The following is a 26,693-nucleotide window of genomic DNA, read 5'->3' as shown; positions in this document are numbered from 1 at the left end:
CTGATACCAAATGCAGCTTTAAGGAAAAAAAAATAATAATAATCTCTTTGTACCCTGGAAAATGAAACCATATTACTGGAGAGACGTACTTACCATTTTTCTAAAGGACATTCTGGTAAGATTTAGAAAGCAGCAGGACTTACCTGGAGGAAAGAAAAAGAAAAAGAGAGATTAAAGCAATAAATAAGAGAGGGTAATAGTGAAGACATTTTTAATACATTCTAAGATGACAAAAAGTCAGTAAAGAAGAGAGGGAGGAAATAAATTTCTTTTAGCTGTTCTTGTCTTTATCCAATGCAAGAAGAAAACGTAAGAAATGAGGTGTTTATTTTATGCAATATGTGTAAAAGCCCTCCATATTTGCAAAATCCTCCATGAAACTGAAAATGGGGCCTTTATATCCTTTCTAAGAGGAAGATGTAATTCACAGTAATAAATGCAGGAACTAAGCACCTTCAATGGACTCAGGAACAGAATCCTAAATAGACTCTGTTTCCTTAAAGAATTTTCTATGTTCAAATGACCTGGGCAATATGGTCCTCAGAAGACCTTATTGGGATTCAGCATGTCACACCTTTTCATTTTGTTGATATTTAAAATAGTTTTTGCCCCTCTATTGATTTTCACAGAGGGCACGAAACAGGTTTAACAAACGTGGAATTTGTAACGTTCATAGTTTTATTTCAAGGCTACCCTTTAGTCTCTGAGAAATCTAAAAGAGTAAATAACATCATATGTTCTTAAATCCTTAAAATACTGATGTCGTTAGCATTAGCCACGAATATTATCAATTGCTTTTATTTTTTTTTATTTTTTTATTTTTTATTTATTTATGATAGTCACAGAGAGAGAGAGAGGCAGAGACACAGGCAGAGGGAGAAGCAGGCTCCATGCACGGGGAGCCCGATGTGGGATTCGATCCCGGGTCTCCAGGATCGCGCCCTGGGCCAAAGGCAGGCGCCAAACCGCTGCGCCACCCAGGGATCCCTTATCAATTGCTTTTAAAACTCGGCCAACATGCAGATGGCAGTGAAAGAAACCCGCTCTCTGAAAGCTTGCAGTGGTTATTCTAGTTCTTATTGCATCTGAAATCAAGTGTGTCTGGTCTCCCACCACTGAAACAGGCCAGACAAGTGTGCACCTGCAACCTGCTCAGAGCAGATCCCATTTCTCCAGAGTGGAGGGAGGAAGCAAAAAGAACAAAGAACTGAGTTTTCTCTCTTGAGATATATGATACAAGGCCAGTTTAAGCAAGTGTTACCAATAAAAGCTTTTGTGCAATTTTCTAGCCAATGAGACAGTTGTTGCTAACTTGTCTCATCTTTTGCAGGGAGACTGAGGCAGCCTAGCAAAATACCAGGTAGATAGTAAGTTTCTATGTTCTCTTCCATTTCCTCTTTCTAGAAAGACTTGCCTTGTCCTTAATTCCCTCTTACACTGGACAAAGAGGTAAGAGAAGAATCAGAAAAGCAGACAGAATGGTAACGCAGACAGGCTACGTTTTCCTTGATTCTTTAAAATGGCCTAAATTTCTAGGCACTGAGGACACATAAAGATGCTCATCTCTCAAATCATTTTGTATTTAACATAGTAACGGAAGCAAATAACTAACACATTCTACTCCTCACCTCCACCCTCCCCCATGGAGCCTCTTAACCTGAACTAGCATCTAGTGAGTTCTACATAAGGACTAAATCCCCAAACATGTTTTTTTTTTCTTTTTCAATTTTAAGAAAGATATATATGACTAATTTTTAATAAAAGCTTCAAACACAGCAAAATGTACTGTGTAAATGAATGTGTGGCAGGGCTAAGATAGCATCTAGGACTTTGGATATCTAATTGTATAATAATTGAACACACACGCACATGAGTACCTTTCTTTTAATCCTATCTATTTTGTGATGTTAATTTTGAAGAATGTGTTCTGAAGTATTTTGGCATTAATTTTGCTCCTACTACATAAATTTTAATAGATACTTTTTTTTTTTAAGTCAAAGTGAACCATGTGAGTCATGTCACCATTGTTCTACGGTAAATCTGTAGGGCATGCCTTCAGGGACCCTTACCACCTTCTAAAGACTGGCTACAGGAATCTGTGTTTCATGAAATAGTCCTTATACAGTGATAGGTATCAGTGCTTCAGGTTAGTAACTGGGAGGTGCACTATACTACATCTATTACCATAATTCTCTCTCTATGAGACCATTAACCAATGACTCCTTTTTTCATCTAAAATACCGAAAGCCCATTGTATTACTGACAATATCATGTGGTTTTTCTGTTGGTTAGCAAGGGCTTCACCTGCTGAGAAATGGCTAGATCATAAGCAGAAGCCTAACTCAGAACCATGGGTAGCTATTTCCTTTTTCGTTCACAGAAATAAATTACTTTATTTACTGTGTGTCTACATAAGCCTGAAGCTGAAAAGCAATGGTTGTTTGAATGTTATCCTAGCCTTGGAACGCATGCGTATATATATGTATGTATATGTTGTGTCTATACATAGAGAGGCCCACATATTTATTTGGTGGGCGGAGGATGAGGATCATTCTTCTCTTTTCTATTATTTAAAAAAGCACAGAGGGACACCTGCATGGCTCAGGTGGTTGAATGTCTGACTCTTGATTTTTGGCTCAAGTTATGATTTCAGGGTCCTGGGATCAAATCCTGCATTGGGTTTCATGCTTAGCAGGAAGTCTGCTTGAGATTCTCTCTTTCCCTCTCCCTCTGCCCCTTCCCCCATGCATGTGTTCTCCTTCTTTAAATAAATCCTCAAAACAAAACAAAACCCCCCAAAAAAGCACAAAATATCAGGAGTTTATTTCCATGCAATCAGGGTAAATAAATAATTATTCATCTTAAGCCAGTAGGGAAAAAGCTTATGTTCAAGCCGGGGTTAAAACATTTGCTAAGAACATTAGAGAAATGGATAATTCCAGGTAATTTTTTTTTCTTTTTTTTTGGTGGAAGATTTATTTCATTGGCTACTGCTGTCCTGAATATTTTAGTGCTGAAAATCCAATATTTTGGTGCATTACAGTGCATAACATACTAATCATTATAAATGACCAATTGTTTCAGAGTGGATACCTTAACTGCTCATTAATTCCCTAGTTGACACAAACCGATTTTAATGTTATTTAAAGAATAGCATCCTTAAAGACCCTGGGGTTTATCTGGGTTCATCCCAGAGATAGTTTGAGTTATATCTGATCATTCAAATTCCTTAGGCACCAGTTAGGTGTCCACCTGACACTTGGGCTGCCATGAAGTATTCATGGGACAGAAAGAATCTTAGTAGCTCATTGAGTACGCCACTTCAGGGCCATTGTACGTCTTCTTGTGACACTAATGGTTCCTTGCCACCCACTTCACGAAGCAAAACCTCTACTCTGGATTTCAAGGCCTGTCTCTGCCCTTGTCTATGACCCTTAAATGCATCCATCTCTCCTGTTTCTGCTCTAGACCTCCCATTTCACACAGGTTAATTTACACACTTAGAGAACCATCCTATTTCTGTAGCGCCTCTTCTCTTCAAGTGGTTCTCAGTGTGCTTCCCTTTCTCTTTAGCCTTTCCACATCCCTTTGACTCATTTTCAATTCACTTCTTACTTATCCTTCTTCTCTAAAGATATCATGCTTTGGCCAGTTCCCAATAGATGTTAGCCACCCGTTCAACCATCTCTTATCACTTCCTATCATATCTGCCTTTGTTCAGGTTCACATAACTACATGAAGTTCCCTAAATATATCGTGCTTTTTGATCTCTCTGTATTCTTACTTAAATCCTTTTTGCAACTCTAAAACTTTTTGATTTTCCAAGGTTAATTTAGCCATTTGTTCTCTATCGTCCCTTAGTCTTTAACACCTCAAGTTTAACCTTTACAATATTTTATAATCAGTACTAGTGACTAGTATTTCAGATTCCTAGAACATGCCTGCTACATAGAGAGCATTCAATAAATATAGAGATAATTAAATCAGACTTAAATCCCCATCAGATTTTGAGTTCCTTAAGAGGAGGAGCTCTATCGTATGCATCCTGCAATCTTCAGTGTCCAGTCCAGGATTTGGCCCAAAGTTGATATAAGATGAGTAAAGTATTGGAAGAAAGGAAAGTAAGGGTAATTGTGGCTAGTGGAACTTTCACCTTTGGTATACCTCAGTAAATATCTGTCATTTCTAAATTCTATAGCTTTTGAAGATTACATTCATGCTAGATTATCTGCTTTCCTACTAAATGTGTTAATAGCAAAACTGGTCAATATGCACCAAAACAATGCAAACATCTGAAACATTGCTTGAGGTTTCTAGAGTGAGTGCAGTTTCAATGATTAAAATGTAATAAAGTTGTCCTGTTGTCTCTGGCTCTCAAACCCTCCCTGTATTAATAATAGATTTACCTAAAAATAAGGTAACTCTTTTCAGTTTCATCCCTTACTCTATTTATTAAAATAATCTCAGATAATGAAGAATAGTTTATTTTTAATATCTACATTCCAAACTCTCCACAAAACTACCAATATCTTTGTTTTGTATCATACAGTGTCATACAAATAACAAAATAATTTATTTTGATTCTTGACACAAAATGCTTTAAACACAGCTCTTCAATTTAAAAAAAAAAGACTCTAGAATCAAAAACAAAGCAACTGCTTAACGAAAAGGAAAAGTTGAATATAAGAGGAAGATGTTTTATTATATCTCCATTATAGTAATCAATCACATTCAAATACTATTTTTTATATTTGTACAGCCAACCCCCTCTTCTCCACCTTTCTCCCATATATATCTCTCATGCTTTCTCTTATAAAAATATTAAACAGTAGTTGTACATAATGTATCAATATCCATATGATGAACCATCTAGAGCTTTGATTTCATACTTTCTCGGCCTTTTCAATTCCAACTTTTACCTCCTTTAAAATTGAGAGACATACAAAAATTCACACAGGGGTCTTGTCATTATAAAGAATGGGTCTGCCTCTAAGGTCTTGACATTGTCCTTTATCTCTTTACCGACCTTCTCACATCCCTCTCCTACTCTTTATTTACCATCTCTCAAATCTACTCCTTGCCCCCATTTTGTACCTAAATCTACCAAATTGTGACAATACTCAAAAGATCATCAGTCCTTCTCTGATTTTGCTTTTCCTGTAAACCCAATTTAGGCCAAGAAGAGATCGGTCTTTTCAAAACGTTTCTGTTTAGTGGCCAAAGTGCAGAATAATTTTTTTTTTTTTTTGCAGCATGTTCTATAGAAAAATAATTCTCAAAATGTTGGTAAGTGTTTTGAAAGGAAAAATAAGTTCTCTATAGATTTTATGTAACTAGTGGTTTTGTTATATTCCAGGTTAGAAGTCCCGAGTATGTATTAACCTATTAGAGTTTCTAAGTCATTTGTAGTAAAGAAGGTTGATAAATTTGATCTAACATCTATTTTGCAAGTTTTTGTAGCTATGGTGTTCTCTTTTACCTGATAACATCTTAGTTAATTTATGGTTTGTAGACACAGCTTGGGAAATTACAATAAAGCAAAAAACAACAAAATTGAATTTTGACTTTAGAAAATCAGAATTATGACAATAGTAATACCTAATATTAAATTATTAATAGCTAATATTAAAATAAGCCAAGTGCTGCTGTTAAGTGATTGACATATATTGATGCATTTAATCTCATTGGAGCAAATGAAGTAATATTATTCATTCCATACTACAGATACAGAAACTGGTATTCTGAGAGATTAAGGAATTTACATAACAGAACTGGGATTCAAACCTAGGTAATTAGATTCCAAAGTCTAAGATTTTATGCTATTTGGCCTCTGTTCTCTACCAGATGCATAATCTGAGGCAAGTTACCATACCTCTCTAGGTCAAATTTCCTATTGATCCAACAGGATTAATGTTTTCTACTGTGGCCGCCATAAGAAAATCACAGAGCTCACTGCAGTGTCTGGAATATATTACAGGTACTGAGAATACCTATTTATTAAATAATACTCAAGAACTCTGGGTTTGCTCATCCCCTGGCTGCATATACACAACTTCTGGTCACCTAGTATTTTGAGGCAAAGAGGTATGACACTGTGCTGAACCCTTTGAAAATTCTTACTCTAGGACTTGAGCAGATCCTTACAGCCATCCCTTAACCTAGGACCCTTCCGTGCCACCTGCCTGTTGCAATGCATACTGCAGGCTTCTTAAATGCAGTGTGCACTCCTCATCCGTGGACGCTCAGAACGTGATTCAAACCTGTCAGCCCAGGAGTTCCGGACAGCGAGGCACTGCCTGGCTGCCTTGCCATCCCTCCAAATGTCACTGTCCTTTCCTGAGTTTTTCTTTCTCAATGAAAAAAAAAAAAAAAAAAATCATTTCATTCCAAATCTAATAGTCAAAATATATAAAAATCTCCCACTTCGGTATATATGCCTGAATTTCTGCCAGGATCTGGCTCCATCAATCACTTCATGGTCCTTTGTATTCTCTCTCTTTCTTACTTTCCCTCCCTGCTCCATCCCCCCCTTGTTTACTCACACAAAGGAACAGTACACTGGTGCCTTCAGGCCATATTTACACTGCAACCACACTGCCCACCCACACCACACTACACAGCAAAGCATGCATTCTACTTTACTCTCTCATTAATTCCTCCTCTTTTTCTCCCCTAGCATCCAACTTCTCAAAACAACCAACTTGCCAGGTCTATTTCCCCACCAAACGCCCTCAACCCCGTGCAACTCAGCTGCATTCCCACGATCTATAAAAACCACTTTCCTCGAAGGTCATCCTAATCGTCAAATGCAACAGCCTTTGCTTGGCTGTGATTTTCTTTGGACTCTCTGACATGCTGTTATGTCTACCTCCTTCTTGCAAAGTTCTTCTCAGATCTTTCTGGCACTACATTATTGTGATCTCCTTTCTGTCCTTTCAGCCAGGTTTTATCTGTCTCTCTCACTGGCTTTACCCCCTTATTTTGCATTTTAAACATGGACTGACCCCTGTGGCTTCAACCTCTGCCTTCTGCTTTTTCCATATTATTTTCCCACTAGGACATCATCCACTTCACGGCTCTAACAATCACTTTTATGCAGATGGTGCAAGAAACTACTAAATCATAATTGTGAGGAAAGGCAACACATCTAATTCATCTTACGAATTCCCATGGTACCTAGCAGAATATGCCATACGGAATGGGTATGTGTGTGTGTGCAAAGTGTATATATAAAATGAAGGAAGAGACTATCTCTTTGACCTAGCACTGCCAAGGAATCTGAATCATATGTTTAGGCATTGAGTGTTTATTCACTTCAAATGCTAAAACAAATGCCTGGAAATTGCTGTTTTGCCCCCTGAAGGGCTTGTGAGCCCGGGTCATGTTGCTCTGTGAGTGGGAAAACCGTGTAGACCTAGATGGACAGAGAGGTGAGGAGAAAGGAAAATGCAGATGCAGTAGAGACAAGGTAAGTTGAAGAAGAGCAAAGGGAGTATTTGGCTGGAAGGAACACGAGAGGAAGGGGAGGAGCAGAGTCTGGCTGGTGGAGAGAAGGGCAGGGGAAAAACGTTGCTTTTCAATACTAGCCCTTGAACCTCCTTTTGCAAATGTTCATGTGTCCTTTTTTGTTACGCTCAAATATTGCTATCTTGCCTCAAAAGGAGACTGACATTCCCAGATAAATTCGTAGAATTTCTAGAAATCTCTCATTCTTTGTAAGATACTCACTCAAGCTCTGACATCAGAACAGTAAGCAATGGGAAAAAGAAGAGTAATGGAACCAGCATCACAAGGCAGACAAAGGGTTAATTATGATATGAGTGGAGGTGGTGGGAGAAAAAGGCTAAAAAAAAAAAAAAAAAGACGTTCAGCCTTCTGCTAAATTTGCCTTTCTTAATCCTTAGACTCTATTACACTTAAATCATATATAAGGGAGAAAGAGGGGTACTGAGAAGGGGGGGTCAGGCTATTTATTTGAACATTTGATAAAACCTCATTATATTCCCTTCCTAATCCTGTGTCATTAGGAGCAAAATGTTACATTGGGAGACCATTTAGATATAAATGCCTGCAACCTTCCTATCAGACCTGCTGACTTTCTCTTTCTTTATTTCTCACTCTCTCTTTTTGTCACTGCAGCCAATTATGTTGAGATATGATTTTCAGCCAGGCAATCTAGCTCTGGCATCAGGGGTCCCACAATAGCCTGGCTGGAGACCCTCTCGGCCTCTAATATTATTATTTTTTGGCAGGGTCATTATGATGATAATAACTGGGAACAAATGTCTCTATTCAGCAAAAAGAGAAAAACAAAACAAAGCAAAACAAAAAACTCCTACCATCTAACATTTAGATAAGCCTACAATTGTAACACAAATCCAAAGGAAGAAGCCTACATAATTTAAAGTTAAGGTTAATTCTTGAAATTGGTGAGGATAATTAAAGAATGAAAGAGGCCAATTGTGTTTGAAATTACTGAGTCAGATCCAATCTTTCACTGGGCTCCATACAAATGTTGCATTATATATAGGTTAATGTGCTAGCAAATGACACAGCTCACAATTTATACTGTGGTTTAGCTTACAAAGTGTCATTTGGACCTGGGGTATCTTTCATCTGCATTTTAAAACTAAACCTGTGACTACCAATGAGCCAAATGTCCTACATTCCTCGTTGTAAATTTGAGTGTCTTTTAGGTCTGTGTTTCTTTATTCAGCCTCAGGAGCGGTATTCAGGGTAATGAGAAGTGCTTTGTCTATATTCGAAGTCTGAGAGTCCTTGGAAACCAACTTAACTTGGTAATTCACAGAGAACTTATTTTCAATACATGTGCATCCAATACCACAAGCGATAATTACACAGTATCCTCCCATTCATACCCACCCCCCCTTACCACCACACAGTTGAGGCACAGAGGTTGTTGAACACATTGATGGGGCAAGTGTGTATCTATTTATGTAGTGGTAAGATGTGTCTTCAGCTCACATTTCAACTAACCCCAACCTAATTTAAGGAAAAAAAAAAAAAAAAGAAAAAAGAAAAAAAGAAAAAGAGAGAGAGAGAGAGAGAAGCAGAGCCTAGATGCTGTTGGCCAGAACCCAGAATCCTCAGATTAGAAAAAGGGTGAGCAGGGGCACAGCACAGTCATTTCTGGCCTAATAAGTAAGGCTGGCAGCCAGCATTATACAAAGCTCATTGGAGGGAAGCAAAGCCTCGTTGGTAAAACTGTGATAAAGAATTAGAATTTTCTGAAAATAGTAATAAGACCTCGATACAAAGACCTGACCAATCCCAGCACATATGGCAAGGGAAAAGAAGAAGTGGACTACACCAAAGAAAATGTGCAGAAACTAAATAACAGAAAGAAGAATAGAGAATGGACACAAGGACAATTAATCTTTTGCCCGTTTTTATGCATGTTAAGCAATGTCTGTAATTAGTAGCATGTTTAAGTGATTTGTGATAAATGGTATGCACTTCTCATCACATACAGAAGTTCAGTCTTTCTCACCTCCTATATATGTTGGGTCCTAAAGCCCTTAAAATGGGCTTTGAGGTGTTACAGACAGATATGTGTGCTGGGTGGAGCTCTATCAATCACAGTAGAGATTCTGGAGCCCAGAGCAGACAAATGGGCTGTAACACCTCCTGCAGAATGCAGCTTTGACAGTAATTATTCCTGAGAGGTTTGTGTGTTCTTGTGTGTACACACGCAGGTTGAGCTACTAGAGGAAAGGAAGGGGTAGACAGACCGGGAAAGGATGTCCTGTGACAATTCTTTCTGAAAAGTTTACTAGAAAACAAAAAACAAAACAAAAAAAAAAACAGCTTTTTTTTTTTTTTTGCCAACACAACTTCCGTCTTGGTATCAAGCAATTAACAAAGACCTCTTCAAAATCTAATGCTGATGGGTCCTAAAAAGTTCAAGACAACATTATTATTTAAAAACAATTATAATCCATTGTGAAAACAATTAGAATAGGACATAAAACTGCAAAAGCAAGTGCTAAATTACAGGGTTATAAGCATCCAGAAACATGGAGGCATTCCTTCCTCTACCTAAGGTCACAGGGGGATAACTGTGTAAAACAGGCTTCATTCTACAGAAGACCGCAATATTATGAGTTGATAGGAGCCACATCCAAACATAAAATGAACTGAAGAGGGAAAGAGATTGTAAGGAGGAAAGAAATGGAGAAAGATGGATTTAGTGCCATGCCAGTGAGAGCCATCGATGGCTTCTGAGCTGGGTAAGAATATAATGAAAAGGTTTTAGAAGACTAATATGGAATGCCAGTTAGGCAATAATCACTACAATAGGCAGGGTGGTGTCCAGGGATTTTTTTTTTCTCCTTCTTCCTGTGTTAGCCGTCCTAATGCAACGCTTTCCCCTTCCTCATTGACTCTTCTAAGTATCACAGTGGATGGCTCACTGTGCTAAACTGGCAGCAAGGCAGAGAGATCCTATCGAGTTTATAGGAGCCCATAAAAAATGCAGATATTTCAACAAGAAATGAGATCTGAGGAATGAGGTATCCTTAGGGGTGCAGCCTAGGTTTCTTTTTCTTTTTTTCTTTTTTTTCTTTTTTAATCTCCAGATCCCAGGACAGATGCTGGAAAAGCATCATAGGGCTCAAATATTTTTGTGGTGTCGAATTGGATTAGTCATAGACGTGGAGAATAAAAAATAGCTATGCTTGCATGGAATAATTAGTAACTGATGGACCCATAAAAAGAATTATTTTTCTTTTATCAGAAAATCTCAGATTTTTTGATAGAAGAAAGGCCTCAGAAACTTATTCATGGTAATTTCTTCATTTATCCTCAGATACTACCTATGGACCTAGTGGAAAGAAGAGTATCACCATTTTCCATATGGAGAAACTAAGACTCTAGAAGACTCTACATGAAGACCTCATGGCAAGCTAAAAAAATGATGGAGCTGGGCTAGAACTCAGTAGTCTGTGTGCCTAACACCATTCCTACTACACCTCATGGCCTTTCTACATGATGTTTGGGACAGTACATAATTAAGGCTGTTTGAGACTTTCTATAATTTAGGAGAGTTTGAGATAATGTAAAAGACACAAAATTGTCTAAGTTGGGAATGTAGGCCTTTTGAAAGTAATAGTATCTGGTTTCAGGGTTGCAGTTCCTACCTGCAAAGTACAAAAACAATTTTGGAAGGATTTCTATCTCTACTTCTTGATATAAGGCCTTCTAGGAAATTTTTAGGTATGGAAACATGCTATGTCTCCTACAAGTTCTTTCTTTTTTAGTATGCTTAGCTCATTTTCTACACCCCCTCCCTCATGATTGCATCTCCTTTGAAAAATTACTCCTATTAAACTAAATTTCTCTGTCACTGCAAGAGACATAAAATTAAAAACTATCTGTCTATAATCATGCCTGCCTTCTTCCTTGTCTCCCAGGCTCCATTTATCAATAATTAATATATAAAGAAGACTGAAATCCATTTCAATTTCAAAGGCCCAAACGTTTCGCTGATTAATAAAAAATTGTGCTCACAAAGATGGACAGACATGCCGTGGCGAAATGATGGAGGACACAGCATTAGCAGGGAATAGATTTGCAGGGCCACATGTGCCGCGGAGCCGACCTGGACCAGAAACAAGATGTGTGGAGGAACAGTTCTACAGGGGTACCACCCACCAAGCCTGGCATCTTGGCATGTAAGAAATCTTGTGTGCAATTATCATCTTGATCTGTTCCATTGACTTTTCTACCCAGGACCTAACGAAGACAATAAAAGGGTTAACTCACACTCTAGGAAAGAACCCACTAGCTAGAATGATGAACACATCGGATTTACTCAATAATTACTACATGCGCTCTTATATATGTAACACTGTGATACCCTACAGTAGGGTTGCAGAAACCCACAGATATGTGGCTGTGGTTTGAGGATACTCTGAGTCCTACTAACTTTCTGATCTATCCAGTTTATGTCTTTGGTGGATCCCTTGGCATTCAGTTCCCATGCTATTTGCTGTCAGCATGGGCTTCCATGTTTAGGGAGCTTGAGCACCAGTTGCAGGAAAATCGAGGCATTCTTTAAGTGTTCTAGTTTAATATAAGGGTGAAGTTTCCATCAAATGTCTAGCATTGCATGGAAGCACTAACCCAGAAGGTTCACTCTCCTATTCTCACTTCCCACAACACTAACTACAGCACTGTATTCCCAGGAACTGACTACAGTTCTAGTCTATCTATTGAGAGATTCACGTCCAAGTCTCTCTGGGTTATGTTGTGACAGGAGAGATTCCTTTAGCCCCAGGAACTCTGATGGTATAAAGCAATTTCAGGTTGAAGAAACATACACGGAAACTAAATAGCACGTGGGTGAAAATGGATAGGTGGGCGATGTCCACCTTGAAGTCCTTTCATTAGAGAAGACCTAAAATCTCGACACTCCTCACACAGACTTCGAGGAAGAGTAGTCTGTATACCTCACTGATTTTATCTCACAACAGCTTTCCTCATTTGGCTGATACTTCTCTCTTTTATTTTTTTTAAGATTTTTATTTATCTATTCATGAGAAAGAGAAAGGGGGGGGGCAGAGACATAGGCTGAGGGAGAAGCAGGATCCATGCAGGGAGCCCAATAAGGGACTCGATCCCAGGACCCCGGGATCACACCCTGAGCCAAAGGCAGATGCTCAACTGCTGAGCCACTCAGGTGTCTCTATGGCTGATATTTCTAATTCCTCATGGAGCGCTGTAAATACCAGCGTTAATGGTAGATGGATTTGTCTTCCTATTTGATCAGTCTGAGGCTCCTTCCTCTTATTTCTGCTGTAGCTAGAATTCAGATTTATTGACGAACCCATCTGTAAACTGGAAACTGACTCAACAAGATATTTCAGGTCATGAAGTAGGCCTAATTGTGCATGTACGTCTGTTCTCTGCTTTCTTTTGACATAGCCACAAATATAAAACATCAGGGAATCCAAGTTTCAGGAGATAGAAAGTAACTTAGGGAGCAAATAATAAGTCTTTCCTATTACAACTCGACAAGTTAAGTAATCATAGCTAACATTTAATAGCAATGTACTCGGTACAGGCATTTTAAGAAACATCTGACCTAATTCTTTCATTAAAATTTGTAATAAATGTAGGAGCAGGTACTATTTTTTCCCCCTTTCACAAGCGAGGAAAGAGGCTCAGGGACATTAGGACATTTACCCATGGTAAAGTTGAGACTTGACCTCAGGCAGTCCAACACCACGGCTCATTCCCTTTACCATCACTCTTGATGGCCAGGTGAGGTGTCCATAAGGGTAGAGTCAGACGAGAATTGAGGACTCTCATCCTGCTACCAAAGCACTTTTCCTAGTCGCACACATGGTGACGTTTTTCCAAATGAAAATTAAGGGAGGGGAGACAGTGACAGACTCCAAAGTGAAAACATAAGAACCTATGGAATATTTTAGCCAATGATTGGCCAGTAAGTCAAAATATGCTAAGCGAAGACAGTTCTCCGTACCTACATCCTGTAAAGTGAAATCAAAATATTGACTGATTTGAGTCTTTGTTCTGCTGACTATATGTCCTCTTGATTGATATACTGGTACTATTCTTAGAATCGTAGAAGGGAATGTAGACGCAGAATATTCAAAATATAACTGTTAAAGTGTGAAGGCCTCCTCTCTCCTCTCTGCCAGACCCTCCCTCCTGCTCGCACGGTGTAGCTTGAACAACGCCAGACGGCAGTGGAAACCTCCCTTCCAAGGCCCAGGAGAAGCAAGAGCAAACATGGTATATGAGCCAGTGATTGCAAGTCAGTAACAATCCCACAATTATATATACCATAACCAAATCAGGAACGATGTGGTTAAGCCACAGCAGCAGACAGACAAACAAACTCTTTCTTGATTGTCTAAAGGACACACCCTGGTAAATAGGGTGTGTCCCATTTGGTAATTACTATGGAACAATATAGGAATAGATCACGAGTGGTGTCTAGCAAAACAGCAATCACACTTTGCCTTGTAATGATGGCAGAGCTCTCGGGGAAACACAGTGAGCAGTACACCCTGCTGTTACACCACAGCAATAACACTCATTACCCCAGTAAATACTGTGGAAATGTGCAGTAACACACAGGGGCCTCCCCGCTGCGAGGCAGTGGCGGAATCACTCATTAGCCTGGGAAGTATCACTCAATCGTCTTTAATTACCTCCAAAATATATGGTAACCTGCCCACTGCCTACAGTGTAGTCACATCACTCATTACTTTCCCACCCTTTCCTTTTTTTTTTTTTAACTTACTAAGGACCCCTGCAGTAGCCTTACTATAATGGTGATGTATTATAACTTATATGGGCTTAATCACATAGATTTGTGTGCTTTTTAGACTTACAAATACGCAGGCTCCCAATGTGAAATGAACACGGAGAAATATATGCAGAACTACTGACATCTTTCTGGTAAGTTCCCTTTTCTCACATTACTGAATTGTGGCAACACCGTTGTAATCCTTCCCTTTTATTCTGGAAATGAGAGTGCTAATTGCACCGTAGCCCCGTGGAATCTAGGGTACTTGTAATTATATCCAGTTACCAAGGAACACAGTAATTTCAAACCTATTACCCACAGGTATCATTTATGTTTATTGCCCTCTTTGCACAGCCACCACTTTTGCTCTGAATTCCAAGTGGCAGGATGCTTCGGTGAGGTACCTGTGTGATGGAGAGAGGAAGGTGGGAGTGAGGGAGGAGGGAGTGAGGAAGGTGGGAGTGAGGGAGACAGGAAGGAGCCAGGGAGGATAGAAAGTTGGTATGTTCCTTCTCAGGAGCCTTGGGTCTGACTTCTATTAGAGAAGGTTTGTCCAGGCCATTTTCAAGTGGGAAAAGGACCTTTTGGTTTGGGATTATGTTTCTTAGGACAGTTTGGAGAGGGAACTCAAAATATAAGGGTTTGATGTTTGAAACTTGATATCGTGGCACTTGCCTCGATGTGCCACAAGTACCTACATCAAGAGTGAACTAATTCTTGATCATGCCTTATCTGGGCATATGTATTAATAATCCTGCCATTTTAGAATGGCAGCTTGAAAAAATTAAACCTGAGTGGTGTTGTTTTCATGTGAAAAAAGAAAATAACTATGCCAGTGTTTTCATCACTTTGATTTGAACAATATACTCTAAAAATTCTAACTTCGTGGAAGCTGTCAGTCGTCCTTTCACATTCCAAAAGAGTGATAGATGGGTGTTTTCCTCTCCTGTGGTCACTGTTGGAGTTGATTTGCAATGCTACAGTTTTAAAAGGAAGACCAAGTCTCAGACTCATGAATAGTAATAGTGAATGGGTACTGAACGAATAAGTCAAGTATCACTTAGCCATAGTAATTACTCAGAAAAATAACATTATTGGCCCTGTTTATAAAGAAGGAGACTAAGCCTCTCAGAGGTTAAGTAACATGTGCACAAGATCATTTAGCAAGAGAGCTGGACAGTCACCGTTTGACAGCTCATTCAAGCTCCAAAGCTGGTCTTTCTACTATACTATCATGCCACTTACCCCATCTGCCTTGAGGTCTATTTCTATTGGCTTCTAGTTGTGTAATGTGTCCAACACACAGAATTGGCTCAGGATGTTAGAATTACAAAAAAAATAAAAAAATAAAAAAAAAAATAATCCCTCCCTAAATTTATCTTCATTAGAGAAGATAGAGATTCAGGGTACTATAAAGCCTACACTATTAGTAGTTGTTGTCTGTAGGTTCCTTTACCCTGTGTAACAACCTCTTGAAAAAGTATGAAGGGTATATTTTTACCCCAAACTGGGCAGTTGGTCTTATTCATCATCCCTGGCTTTCTCTAGGTCAGTACAAACTGAAAAAAAAAAAAAAAAAAAAAAAAAAAAAGAAAAAGAAAAAGAGCAAAGGAGAAGATAAAAACTTGGAACTTCTAAAATTGATCCAGAAGTCTACTACTGGATTCAAATATGGGATGGAGCTCTATCTTTTTGCTTGATCAATCAATTAGTTAAAGATCACACATTCTTTCTGTTTTTCATAACATTGCATATGTCATTTTTCTTGTTGATTTTCACTTTTCTTTATAATAGGATTTTTAGTAATAACTCATTTTTTTAATATTTAAATAAAGAAACCAGTGCACTTTTCAAATGGTCCACTTGGTTTCTCAAAATAGGGTATTAGAAAAATAAATCTAATATATTTTAATAGAGAAAAAAATCTAACATAAATGCCTACATATACATACTTGTCTGGGATCCACTGAGGTGCAGTAAAAAATGTTAAATCTACAGAGGCTGGTTAAAAATGCTTTCATTCAAAAAAACTATTGCATGTATAATTTGTTTAGCAATGGAAATAATAGTACTAAAATTATGTCTTGATTTTTTTTTTTTTTTTCTGAATGAGATTATGTAAAGATTATAAACCCATGAAAGTGCCTCTGGTTTACCCATGGAGTGCTGGGAGTCCTAGCAGGTCATCCACTGGGACTTGAATTACAGGCATTTTGAAAGTAGGGCTTGACACTCCATGGTGGATTTCATGGATGCCAAATCACCAGGCAGAGGGCAAGTCCTTCACATTGAGAGAGCTGCATTTATTCCTGGTCAGGTCACAGATGCAAATCAGCCGACAAATGTCTCATTATCCCCTGGGGTAAATTAACCTGAATCTCCCAAGAGGATATGTCCCTATTTTTCTGAAAAGGCTATTACTGAAATTAGTCAATAAAAGCAGCTATGTCTCTGTTACTTAAAAATCTGTCAATGTGGAGAGGAATTACTTTACTCAGAGTAGGAAAACTTGAATTCCAGAAACTTAGTTCTAGAACTTGGTATGCCTCCGTGGCAAAGCCACTTTATACCTCTAGACAGTGTTGCTTCATCCACAGGGTGATAATTATACCCTGTGTCCCTAAAAGCCTCAGACAAAATTAGATAAAGGAATGAGGCCTAGAAGTCGTATATTTCAAACTTCACCTGGAAAAAGAGATATTTACCTAATACTTCTAAGTGTGCTTTTTGCCCCTCTCTATAGTAATATAGCATATAGTATAGCATACTCCATGAATTTATACCAACTCCCTTGAGTTTAATTAATTGATCAATTAATTTATTATTCTGCTTTGGATGTTTCGTTCCTTCCAAGCAAAGCTGATTTGGATCTATAACACTTCGATTCCAAATGTCAAAAAAAAATTGATTTGTAAGGTGTTTCAGTTTTTATTGTGTTACGAAAGCTCTTTTACCCAATCCATTCCCTCTGCCCTCATTTCGCAAAGCTACATACCTCTACGGCACATTTGGAATTCCACAAATTTTCGATAATAATTTTGAAATCATGAGGAATTCTAAATACTAATAGCTTGGGGTGGGATGTTCAGTGTTTATGTCCACAGGGTACCTAGTCTTTTCCAGCTCATTAAGTTTTGTTTTAATTAATCCTGGCACAACTTTATAAAGAAGGTGCCTTCTGGTTTTACGTTAAAGCATGCAGCCTAGGATTTATTTTTTTGGCTGTTTTGTTTTTCCTAGTCCATGACATTTGTCTCTGTGATCCATCCTAGTCCACAACATATGAGCGAAGTGAGAAAAGGAGAAATTAGTTGCTTAGTTGAATTTCATAAGAAGCATGCTTTAAAACACCATCATTTCCAATACCTTCACCATCAAATCAAATAAGCCACATGCAATAAAATGAACACCAAGTTATAGAAAGCTGGTTCCATTTCTAATAGTCTACACTCGCAGGGCACAGCAGGGGCGGGAGGGGGGTGGTGGGAAAAAATAACAATTATAATTTGTGTAGAGGTCATAATCTCCAAGTATTATCTCACTCAATTTTTATAGTACTTTTATAAGATAGGGTATAATATATACATTTTAAAGATGAGAAAATTGTGATTCAGAGGAGTTTTAAATAAATTGCTTAACTATTCAAAGACTAAATAAAGAGACCAAATATGAACCCGAATACCCTGATTTCAACTCTGAAAATGAACACATATCCACACAAACACAAAATTAGCTGGAGAGCAGAATAACGAAAATCATTTGACCTGTATTTGATCAAAAGAAAAAATACAACATAAAATGCTTTAATATAAAGAGCATAAAATGCTCTCAAGTTCTCAAGTCCATGTTCCATGGTCTTTTTAAGGAGACTTTCTCAAATCAGTAGAAGAGCATCAGTTATGATTCTCTAAAATCTCCAGGGATCTCCAAGAAGTTCTCAGTAAATGCTTTCTAGATTGTCAGAAGACCATGCTCTTTATTTCACCTCCTCTTGCATTCCCTTTCCTACATAATGTCCTCTTTAGTTTACTGCATGTACAGGCAGGTCACGATGCTTGTTCTCCTGCTGGAAGTGCATGGAAATCTTGAATAACACAGCAGACACTACAGGTAGGCAACCACAAGTACAGTGCAATGGTTTTCTTTGCATTATTTAATGTCACAATGTAGCTTTTAATAGGTATCTCCATTTTCACTTCATTGGAAGCAGAAACTATTATTTTCAAATTTCTTGGAAGCTCTTCTGGCCCTATTTGCCTTCCATCGTCTGTTATCAGCAATAGTCAAACATCCACTGTACACCACTCTGATATGTTTTCTGAGCTCCCCTAACATCATAGCAACCCCCTACAAAGAGCTTCTCTTTCATCACAAAGGGCCAATGCCCAAGAGAGATTCCCTTGTACTTGACATGTTAGGAGTATGTGAAAAGAAAAGGCTGGAAATGAGTTTGTAGCATAAAAGTGTGCAGACAAATGCAAAAACTAGAGGACATAAGTTGTTTATCATTAAGGTCAAGAAAAAAAAAACACCTATGACTGTAGCAAACGATGTTTGTGTAAGAAAACAATTACAAAGAAATGTGCACCACTAAAGGAATTTAATACTTTGAAACAGTATTGGTATCTAGAAAATGAAGCTGTGTTTTAAGAGTACCAATTGATATAGTATAAAATAGAATAAGTTACACTCAAAAAAAGTTTTCATGATCTTTTAATGAAATACTTGTGGAATCTTTTTTTTTTTTTTTTTGTGGAAAAATTTGAAGAGTAAGTAGCATATCATGAACTCTGGCTTGAGTTCTGATAAATCTGTTATGAATGACATCCCCCATGCTGTCCATGGCAGATCCCTCTGACTGGGTAGGGCCAAAAAACTCAGAGGATGTCCTCATCTTGACGAAAAGTGGAACTCATGTCTCCTTCTTAGACCTGGAGTTCTCACTATTTATGCATGCTTCTTCCAGATAACCAATGGGACCAGAGTTATCAGTGAGAGCAAGAGCTCAGTCCAGTGCTCTGATAAAGTTTGGGTGTAGGGGAAGGCCAGAAAGGACGAGCAGAAGGAAGGCTCTGAAAAGCCCATTCTAGTTTCACTGAAACTCTAATGAGGGATTCTAGAAGCTCTCACATTTTAATTAAGCTTTCTACAAATCAACAAAGGGAGAACATTTGGCCAGTATTTTATTTTCCAGTCTATTTCTTCAGGGAATATACCTAGAAACTATTTCTGAGGGTGAGCTTTTATATATCTGAAGGATGCAATTTAATTATGAACAGGCAGGAACTTGTAGAGTATCCATTTTCATTATACCTGTCTCTGAAACACCTACCAAGGATCTCATAAAACTTTACAAAACATTATCTAACTGAATTATCAGTCATCTGGTAATTCAATCTTTCAAGTCAACATTTCTCAGGGAAGGCTAATGATTTTATTAAACTTATAAAAACAAATTCCTTTCCAATTTCTTCTGCTAGCCACCTAGCCAACTTCTATCACCCTATAGACACACATGCACACACACGCGCACGTGCACACATATGTACACACAAAAACACACAGAGTTCTCCATATGTGTTCCAAGTTCATCATCTGTAAAATGTAGATAATAATAAAGTATATGGTTGCAGGATTAGTAGTAATGTATGTGTTGGGAGCTCCAACAAATAGGATGGACTTCCCGCTCTAAATTTGGGTTAGATGGTAAGACAGATGATGCCACACGTACAGCAAGGAAGTATGAAAGGGTTTACTTTTCACTTAATGTGGCATTCTGGAGAGAACAGAACAGGCTCCTAAGCAGGTTCAAAATGGTTTCAGAGAACAGAGGGTTTTCTGAACGTTAGGGAGTGGGGCTGAAGTGAGGGTTCCCTTCCCTTGCACAGGCTAAGCCTTGCATGGTTTGAATATCCTGCTGGTGTCAAAGGAGGGAGCACCCAAGGCTTTCATAACAGCTTGTCAAGATGTGAGACAGAGGGTACAGGGGAGTGGTAGGGCTTGAAAGCTGTTGGCAATCAAACATCAAAAATGCAGGCAGACTATTGAAGCATATAAAGAATTTAGCATAGTGCACCTGGTAGATGTCCAGTAAGTGCCAGCTTTTGTTCTTAACACAATTATCATGCCCATGTCTGTGCTTCCTGCTGCCTGGCTGGCATGATGAGAAAATAATTTTAGGACATGGATCTAAAAGGAAATCAGTATGAATAGGACATAATTTGAAAGACTGGTAGTGTGACCCAAATATTATACCACAATGACAGCTTAGAGTGCTACATTTAACCTAAGTATAAAATTTAGTGGACTTGGATTCACTATACCTGAATTTAAATCTTAGCTCTATTCCTTAAAAGTGGTATGATTCTCAACAGTGGCTTACATGCTCTCAAACTTACCAGCTCAATGCAAGTGATGCCATCACTTCCACTGGATTGTTATGAACAATGACAGGAAGCTAATACAGGTACTGGCACGTAGCAAAACTTCCTAATACTTATTATATGCTCAGCAAATAACAGTTGAATATGATTCTGAATATAACTCACCTAGACAATTTCTCTCAAGCTAGTACCCTGTACTAAAATATAAGGATAATAATGCTTACCTTATGTATCATGTAGGGGTGTGATAGGAATTAAAATAAACAGATTATGTATCTGATGGTATTTTCTAAATGGAAATATGTATATTAATGTAAGACAACACATCACCTATCACATGGTATCAAAAAGAAAATACTGAAGACAACCACTAGAATTTTGACAGCACTAAAATACATACCATCCTCTCATGGTCCCAACTTCAATGAAGAATTCTTAAATCAGGTTAACTTTTCTAATCATATTACAGTCAAACATCCTCCGAAGCCCTGGTGATTTCAAAGAGGGCCAAGTTAGACCCATTTTTCTGGGGTTGGGAGCAATCCCAGATATTCACCCCCTCTCAGCCAACAGTCCTCATCTGTTGGTTCCAGTTGATATTTGAGATAACCTGCTCCCAGTAACTATCCATTTTAGATCCTGACTTCAGAAAAGACTCAAAAGCTTGAAAAAACTCACTGTCTTTCCATCACAGAGAATGATCAAATAAAAAGAAAGACCGAAGAGTTGTACTGAAAAGCAGGACACATAGAGGAAAAAAAGATCTAAGTGGACAAGGGTGAGAAAGGTGCTCTTGGAAAACAAATAAGAATGGTGAACAGGCCTGAAGAACATCTACCACACTGGAAGGATTCATGCGAAGGTGTCAAGATTATTAGTCAATACTCTGAGAGGGGCCACAACACAGCCATTTCCTCTTTCTTTCTTCTGTATCTCTTGTCTTCATGCCTATCTAACGCTAAAGCTTCATTTCTGAGATACTCATGCCAGATATAGGCTGCCTTCTAGAATCCTAACTCTAATCTCTATCATAGGACAATTGAGGCTGATGGGAGCAATTTATACATGGTCTCTGTTATCTACTCTGCCTACATTCAGAGCGTTGGTGGTCAGTGTTCCACAAGGATGTGAAACACAGTGGAAAACTATCACATCTTCACTGTTGTACCATAAAGTAAGCAAATCTTTACTTTGCTGGGAACTTTCTATCTCTGCTTTTTTTACTATGCCAACCGGTGCATTCAGCCAAGCATCCTGGCAGACACATGCTTACTGATCCAAAGTGCTTAAGGAAAGTAACTACTTGGAATATGTATCATTTTATTTAATTGTAAGAGGAAGATGTATTTATTCACACTCATTCAATCTTAGTATTTGGGAAACCCATAAGTTGTGTCATATAACATGGAAACTTAACACCGAAACTCTTGTCATCTCATTATACAATGTCCTTGGCCTTAACTCACCAAGCTCTATCTTTATTTAAGGGTGAACCACATTCTGGTATTTTGTATTCACTGTCTTGTCTTGTCTTACAAAAATCAGTTAACGTTGAAAATGTCCTTAATTATTTGGATACATTCTGCTTTCCGAAATGGAGAAATTTCTTTGAGGGATGAACCAACAATGGTTCTTCTGTATTTTCCCCCAAGCACCAGTTATGGTTTCATTGTCTAGGTAGTCAAGAAATAATGTCATTAGACTTATTAAAGCACCGACTGAAGAGCTCTTTGCATTTTATAGAAGTTAAATAGCATTCACATTTCAACAAGGCCTTGTTCCTCTGCAAATTATTGATTTAGAATCACAATTTACAATAGTAGAGCTCACCTGCCAAAACAACTTCAAATTAAATAGTAACTTTTGTAATGGTATTTTGGAACCATATTTGCGAAATGCAACTGACACTGGCATAGAGTAGAAATGGTTTCGACAAGGCAAGAAAAGTCATATTGACTGACGGGAGCGTGCTCTGTTGCCTTGACAAACAAGCAAGAATTCAGCCTCAATCTGTTGGAGTCTCAAGGCTCACAAACCTGCCAGATTGCCATCTTTGTGCTGAATGCAAAATAATCACAGTAGCTAAAAATGATAAATTGTGGATGGCTGGGGTGGGAAGCAACACATTTAATCAATCTCTCCTTTTCACTCTGCAGGTTCTAACCATGAAACCTGTATTCCTGCTAGGAGAGAATAGTTTCCATTCTCAGCTTCTCGAGGTAAGAGGGTCTCATTCCTCTATCCCTGAGTAATCCTACCCTTGGCTTTTCTCCACAATCTACATTTAGGTTTCTGGTTGATGATATTAATTTTAAAGGCATCCGTGACTCCCATGGGTCTATAAAGTACCACTTTTTTTTTTAAAGCTTTTTAATTGGTGAGACCCTTCCCAGTCTGGCTTCCCCATCACCATCATTGCTGTCGTCTGAAGTATCGATGCTTAGACAGGGTGTCAGGTCCTGTGCTAAGGATCTTATCTTGTGGGGTTGCTCTGGAGATAAATGAAAAGGGCATTAAATGTATGAAGCCCAATATAAATTCAAGTATTCAAGGTTTTATTCCTGGAAAAGTAGACTCATTTTTAATTCTCTCATTTAACGTGTCAAATCAAACAGCTATGATTTAATCATCATTTTTTGAATAGTTACTTTTCCTCTTACATTTACCATTACATAAAGGACAAAGGAATAAATCTCATATAAAAGTTAATCATAAAACTATTCAAATGACCAGTTTCAATATGTTTTTTCCCCTCTTTTTCTCTATTACTCTCATTCTAAATTTTCTTTCCTCTTTCCCTCCATCTAAATTTACACACACACACACACACACACACAATTTATTGTCTCCTAATTGGTCATTTATAAACATTTATCACTGTCACATTAAAGTTCAATATGTCACAAAAGGAACTTATGCTTTCTTGAAAAAAATCACAAACTCTTTCTACTTCCTTATGGCTGCTGACTCCCATGATACACATCAAGCTATTACTAGGGTATACTATAGCCCTGGGATCAGGGTACACTCTCAAGGTTAATTACCTTCTTCTGGAACCACACCTTGGAGCAATATGGAACAGAATTCTTCAATCCAGATTGTTACATCATCTACTCTCCTCCCAGAGATCAATCTATTTCTGAACTGATTCAGGAACTTGGGGTTTAGGGATCTTGAAGGAAGAACTGTTATTTTTGTACCATAACTTAATCTACCCATACCACGATTACTTCTTCACACATTTATAGCATACCTCTGCCCATTTTTCTAATACTGTCTATGTAGAACACACAAGACAATTTTGTGGCAGGTTATTCAGAATGTATCTTCTAAAAAGCTATTTTTTTTCTTTTGTAAGCAATTCTAAACTACTCTTTCTTTTCAGAGTTCTGTTTCAAATATTTACCTTGTAATTCATTTTTTTCCTTATATTCCATTTATCTTCATATATCCCTATTGTCTCTCATGTTTGTATGATTATCTACCACAAATGGAAATAATTTCTTTAAAAAGCATGTTGGTCTTCTATCTCAAATGGAGAAACAATAGATGCTTCTTTATTACAGCATTGCAGAAATATACAACTGGGAGAGACATCAAGGTACTCAGGTATATATTGATTAATAACAGCTGAAAGTAATAGGTGGGAATATACTAGTAATGTTCAAACTGGTTGCCACGATTTTTTCAGCTCAAGGTAAATTGCTAGCATTTCGGAGGGTTGGGGACATAAATGCAGGAGTGGCAGCACTTTCTGACTTCTTCTAGGATATTTGCTACAGAGAAAAAAAGGTAACCACACACCCAGAAATCTCAATGTTTAAAAGAGCACTGTTTAATACTACAAAGCTGTAGGAATCAAAACAATGTGGTACCAGAATAAAAATAGACACATTAGACAATGGAACAGATTAGAGAGCCCAGAAATAATCCCACAACTTTACAGCGAATTAATCAATGGCCACAGAGGCAAGAATATACAATGGGGAAAAGACAATCTCTTCAGTAAATGGTGCTGGAAAACCGGATAGCTAAATGCAAAGAAATGAAACTGGACCACGTTCTTACACCATACACAAAAATAAACTCAAAATGGATTAAAGATCTAAATGTAAGACCTGAAACCATAGAATTCCTGGAAGGAAACATAGGCAGTAATTTCTCTGACATCAACCTTAGCAGCATTTTCCTAGATACATCTTCTTTGTGAAGAAAGAAAAGCAAAAATAAACTATTGAGACTATACCAAAAAGTTTTACACAACAAAGGAAACCAACAACAAAACAGAAACCTAAGGAATGGGAGAAGATATTTGCGAATTATATATCCAATTAGGTGTTAATACTCAAAAAATATAAAGAATTGATATAACTCAGTGCCAAAAAGCAGATAATCCAATTAAAAACGGGCAGAGAATCTGAAGAGACAGTTTCCTAAAGGATGGCCAACAGACATATGGAAAGATGTTCAAATCACTAATCTCAGGGAAATGCAAATCAAAGACACAAAGAGCTATCACCATACACCTATCAGAATGGCTAGAATAAAAAAAGATAAGAAATAACAAGTGTTAGCCAGATGTGGAAGATAAGGAACCCTAATGTACTGTGGGTGGGAATAAAAGCAAGTGCAGCCACTATTGAAAACAGTATGGAGGTTCGTCAAAAAATTAAAAATAGAAAAAAATATTAAAAATAGAAAGACCCATCAAAAAATTAAAAATAGAAAAAAAAAATAAAAATAGAAAGACCATATGATCAATTCCACTACTGAGAATTACCCAAGGAAAATAAAAACACTAATTTGAAAAATATTGGCACTCATATGTCTTATGCAGCATTATTCACAAAGACAAGATATGAAAGCGATCCTAGTATCCATCAATAGATGACTGGATACAGAAGGGGTGTGTATACATACATTCCATACATACAATGGAATATTACTGAGCCATAAAAAATGAGATCTTGGCTTTTGCAACAACATGGATGGACCTAACAGGTATTACCCTAAGTGAAATAAGTCAGACAAAAAAGACAAATGCCATATGATTTTACTGATATATGGAATTCAAAGTCCAAACAAATGAATAAACAAAAAGTAGAAATAAGACTAAGTACAGAGAATAAATACAATGTAAATACATTATAAATATAGAGAATAAACTGATAGTTGCCAAGAGGGAAATGGGTAGGAAGATGGGCAAAATGGGTGAAGGGGAGTGGAAGATACGGGCTTCCAGTTATGGAATGAGTAAGTCATGGGGATAAAAGGCACAGCATAGGGAATATACTCAATGGTATTATCATAGTCTTGTATGGAGACAGATGAGAGCTGCCTTTGTGGTGAGCATAGCATAGTGTATATTTGTCTAATTATTATATTGTACATTTGTAACTAATGTAACACTGTATGTCAATGACATTTCATAATAAAAAAAAAAGAAAATTTTGTTTTTGTGATTAAAAATATGGAGGCCTAAGCTGACCACAGTTTCCATCTTATTTTAAGAAGTTTTAAGATTACGATTCAAATATCTCTTGGTAGCCTGCTATTATAATCACTTTTATATCAATGAGGCTATAGGCCTAACAGACTATGTTCTCATCAGACATATAGTACAATTGATCTGCATACTCTTCATAGCTGTTCTTTGTGTAAGCGGACTAGGCATTGTCTAGGCTTCTCTTCCTCACGGAAACTTTTCCACTTTTTACCATTTCTCCTGCTACTTCTACTCCCTTTTTTAAATCATGCTCTTCAGCAGCTATCTACAGTCTAAATATCCTGTTGCTTGGGGGTGCCTTGGTGGCTCTGTTAAGTGTCTGACTTCAGCTTGGGTCATGGTTCCGGGGTTTTGGGATCAAGCTCCATGTTGGGCTCCCTGTTCCCTGTTCAGCAGTGGTGAGTCTGCTTCTCCTTCCTCTCTGCAGATCCCCCTGCTTGTGTTCTCTCTCTCTCTCTCTCTCTCTGTGTGTCAAATAAACAAAATCTTTAAAACAAAAAATATT

At 37.8% G+C, this 26,693-nt stretch overlaps 1 long non-coding RNA gene across 4 annotated transcripts in view; it reads right to left on the bottom strand.

The window, feature by feature from the left end:
* Positions 1-26,693, bottom strand: part of LOC144305144 (uncharacterized) — a 611,557-nt gene that overhangs the window by 166,708 nt on the left and 418,156 nt on the right. For 2 of the 4 annotated variants that reach the window (XR_013372180.1, XR_013372176.1), the window contains exon 1: positions 23,727-23,769. This is a non-coding gene — a long non-coding RNA (uncharacterized LOC144305144). Of the gene's footprint in view, positions 1-93; positions 144-21,082; positions 21,171-23,726; positions 23,770-26,693 lie in introns of those variants that run through there. The other 2 variants (XR_013372177.1, XR_013372178.1) reach the window with 2 other exon arrangements.

This window comes from Canis aureus, chromosome 35, assembly GCF_053574225.1.
Source record: "Canis aureus isolate CA01 chromosome 35, VMU_Caureus_v.1.0, whole genome shotgun sequence".
Taxonomy (NCBI): Eukaryota; Metazoa; Chordata; class Mammalia; order Carnivora; family Canidae; genus Canis; species Canis aureus.
This window is presented reverse-complemented; position numbering and strand designations above follow the sequence as displayed.